The sequence below is a fragment of the Cupressus sempervirens genome, chromosome 9, assembly GCF_028749045.1.
Source record: "Cupressus sempervirens isolate cs-2001-9-10 chromosome 9, ASM2874904v1, whole genome shotgun sequence".
NCBI lineage: Eukaryota > Viridiplantae > Streptophyta > Pinopsida > Cupressales > Cupressaceae > Cupressus > Cupressus sempervirens.
Window position 1 is genome coordinate 457,866,082 of NC_143126.1, and position 4,668 is coordinate 457,870,749.

Sequence of the window (4,668 nt, forward strand, 5' to 3'; positions counted from 1 at the left end):
ACCTTTTTCATTTCTACATGTGTCTAGAGAGACTAGCACATAAATCTTGATACTTTTTAATGATAGAAGAGAACTCATGATCATCTATCATGTGTCTAGGGAGACTAGCAAGTAAGTCTAGTTACTTTTTAATGATAGAGGAGAGCTCATGATAATCTAGACTTGACTGAGGTTTGGTAGCACGGGGTTTGAAGCCCATAGTCATCTTAAAAGAATATAAAAGGAAAGAATCCTTAAGGATCAATTTGATGGATGTGTCCTTTATTGTTCAAAGTGGGGAAGGTTTTAAACATTCAAGCACATCAAACACACCAACAACATATTCAAGTTTCTATAAGGATGCACAAGCTCAACTAGGGGATGTCCTCAATATACGCAAGGTACATGAGGCCCAAATCTGTAGATGAAAGAGAATACTACCAAACAATTGGGAGGAAATAGCAACCCAATCTCCACCTTCACTTCCCAAAGGTATAAAGTTCTTTGGGGCTTAGCCAAGATTGACAATATTGTTACTTCCAAGAGACTTATCTTTAGATTCAAGCCACGCTATTTATACTCTACCAAAATATGGGAGTTGAGGTTGTCCCCTAGAGTGATCACTTCTCTAGTCATGCCCCCTAAAAAAATAAAAATCAAGATCCCTTATTTAGGTTCCCCTCAAACTCCTTAACAAGAATGCAAGAACAGAACATCAATAAGAAAACCTTAGGAATTACAAGACAAAAGGGGTTTATTTTAAGCCCAAATTCAAATGGGAATGATTAATTTAAAGCCATTTTTTCAATGTTGGGAAGACACACCAAACAATTTGACAAAAGAAAGAAAAATATTTCAAAATGAAAAAGAAAATTATTTCACAATCAAAAAGAAAACAATGATCACTTTTAATCATTCAAATGTGAAGGTTTGGAATTTATGCACCTTGATTTCACACTTTCCAACTTTTTCCATTTTTTTTCTCTTTAGACCTCCAAGTTACCTTCACAAACTTCAATCAAGTGTATGAAATCATGAAGAAATAGGAAAGTTCACATGAAAATATATTGAACTATTTGATTCCATGAAAAATGACAACTCTTATCATGCATTGAACTTTGTGCAAATAAAGTGCAAGTTAATCATGATTTTTAACCTAGTCAACAAGATTGGACCTATATGCCATGAATTCAAACCCAAAACCCCAAATACAGAAAAGAGACCCCTATTCAAAAATAGAAACCTTTCCAAAAATGTTAGAATTTAAAAAAAATATTATCATTTGTGCCCTAGGGACCCATTTTCCCAAAACAAACAAGTTTTTTAAATCATGTGTTTGAGTGCTCATATGAGCTCCAACCTCAAAACACAAAGAAAAAATCCTATTTAGAATTTAGAGACCTTTCCAAAACTATAGACTTTTTTGAAATATTCTCTAATTTGTGACCAAAAATATTTTTCATTAAAAATAAAGAAAAATTTATAAAAACTACAAATTAGCTTGGAAATTTTTGAGATTTTAACTAAAGCTTCTCTAATATGTTGCCAACCTAAAAATAATAATCAGACCAAAAGATGAAGTTGTTTGGGAGATATGATCAGATCTTTAAGATCTAGGTTTTTTGTCTCCAAACAACTCTGCATAAGGGGGTTAGCTCAAAAAATAGCCAAAATCAGCATGTAAAGGTGAGTTGCCCCCTGGTGGGTGCCAAAAATGTGTGTTAAAATGTTGACACACTTCTATGAGTCATTATATCCAAGATTTCTCAAGAATGAGGTCTCAAATGGTGACTCATAGCTCTCCATTCATGGAGTGCAAGGGTTTGCAAGGGAGGCCCTTAGCTTGACCTATTTTGTGCCCATGCAAGTACACCATAAAATGAGAGATTCAAGGATCAAAATATGAATGCAAATGAAGATGCAAGCTTATCTAAATGATAACAATGCAAAGCAATGTAAGAAAACAAATCTAATTTATGAAAGGAAATAACAATGCAATATTAACCTATGAAAATAAATATGACTCTTAGATAATATGAAAATGCAAGGATGAAAACTAATGATGGAAACTATGGATGCAAGAAAGAATAAGACAAGAAGAGAGAAGTTGCAATGAAGCTCCAATGTCCAAACCCTAAGGCTCAAACCCTAATGCTCAAATCCTTCTCCAAAATTTCTCTCCAAACCTATGTCATAACAATAAAAATTTCTTCTATATTTCTCTATATCTCTCTATATTTCTCTTTCTCTTTCTCTATATCTCTCTATATGAAAATAAGAAGGAGAGGGCTCCTTATAAAGGAAAATGTGGAGGTGGGAGGCTTCTCACAACCAATATGGGATAATAGAGTTTGATCCATGTTAGACAAAATTACACCAATGAGAAAAGAGAAGTATTTGAGAAGAAAGTGGGAAGAGGTAAAAATGAATCCCACTTAGAGATATGTGCATTCAAGTGTAGAGAAAAATGATTTATTTATTTATTTTTTTCATTTTTTCATCACAAAGAGATATTTAAGTGAGGATTCATTTATTTAATTAAAAGAGAAATTTTCATTTAATTAAATAAGATTTAGAATAAGATGATCAAACCTTAGGAAATATTGAAATAATTAAATTAATTGCAATTTGATCAAGAAAAATGATTTGAATTGATTTAATAAAATATTGCAATGCATTGATTCAGAAAATTGATAAATTGAAGAATGGGGGCTCATAGTCTAAGCGACCATTTTAGGTTGCATACACACATAAGCTTCTTTCATACTTTCCATCTTTATAAAATCAATTTCATCTTTTATAGAAGTCGTCAAATGAATTTCTCAACTTCACCATCAACATGTCTAGATCTAATGTTCAACGTATTGAATTCCTCAGTATAATATTTCACAGTCATATCTTTTTCTCTCAAGTTTTTCATTCTTCTTAATAAATTACCTTGATACTTAACATGAAGAAATTTCCTTTTCAACTTACCAAGCATCTTTACCCAAGTTTTGATCTTTTCTTTTCCTCTTTTTTGTCTATTAATTTGCAAGTGTTCCTACCAAAGAGATGCACATCCTTTCAACTTTGTAGTTGATATCCTCACCTTCTTATCATCATGAATACTTTCATAACAAAAAAAATTCTCAATCTCATAGATTTGATTCGACAAAGTATTAGTATCAAGTCTTTCACTATAAGTACAAATTTCAAAAGAAGGTCTTCAATTCACTCTATTCAAAGATCTTAGAAGTCTCTCTTCATCTTGTTACACCTTAGGTTCAAGATTTAGTGGTACTACTTCTTCATCACTACCATCTTCAAGATGTACACCTCTTCTCTGAGCTATTTCAACATTTTCAAGCCTAGTTGCAATCTATCTCAACATATCAATAATAACATTGCCTACATTTCCTCTACCTCAAACCATTTTTACAATAGTCCTTGCAAGAAGTGTAACCTTCTATAAGTTATAGTTTTAAAACCAAGTATACCCTACAAGCAATCTCAAAAAGGTTTAATGTGATCCTAAACTTTGCAAAGAAAGAAACCTTCACTCTAATACCACTTGACGAAAGCAAGGAGGGATAAGTTTGCCTCCAAAGCTACCCACACTGGAGTTAGACATGGGATCCAACCAATATTAGAGAATCCATAAGAAATTATAGAGACATTAATGCAATAATGATGAGATAATCTTCATTCAATATGCCAAGCATAAGGTATATATGGTTGCAACCATATACATTCAAAATATAATCAATGATCTTAAGATCTTGGGCTTACATAGCCAAAACTTAGTGTTTTCCTTCTATCTAACTTCCTTCTACTTTTCCTAATCCTAGACTTCTACTTATATAGCTAGAAAGAGCACAAATTGGCCTATTAGGTAGATTATTACCAAAAATAGAGGCCTTACATCAAACAAGAATAAATCAACCTCTCAAATAAGTAAATAAACTTCTACAGGGATAGACATGTTGGAATTACAATAGGAAAGGTAAACTTCTAAGAGGGGAGGGTGAATTAGTAGTTTAAACTTGGACTCATAAAACTTTCACCACACATCCATCTCATACATTAACAAATAAATTGAAATAGCATGTGAAGCATGTACATCTGAAACATGTAAACATATAAGCAATCACACACATATGACACCAGATATGATTACCCAGAAACACTCCAATGAGAAGGTAAAATTAGGGTGGGGATGACACCCACAAATCTTCACTACTATAGTAATAAAGTGTATCTAATGAAGGTTACAATATTTTGACCATGAAGCATGATCTACCCTATGAAAGGTCTGCCCTATTAAAGGCTTACAAAGATTGTTAGGTCTCACCTTGTTAGAGGATTTAAACACTCTATTAGAAGTGTGCCTAGTTAAAGGACTTTAACTTACAACTAAGTAAGCATCTTGTTAGAGGATTTCATATAGCCTATTAAGACTAATCTATTAAGAGATTTTGACTAATTAAATCACCTGTTAGAATGTCTCAGCTTTGATCCCATGGTTAGCACTTGGTTACTAGATAATAGATCACCTTTAAACTGATGTCTTTTCGATCCTTCTTGATCAGATATCTCTTTGTTGTATCCTTTTCTTTCCTATGTTCTACTCTAACTAATTATGCAATGTAATCTCACTTCATAACTTCTAAGCCACCGTGAATGCTTTGTTTGTGCAAGCAAACTATT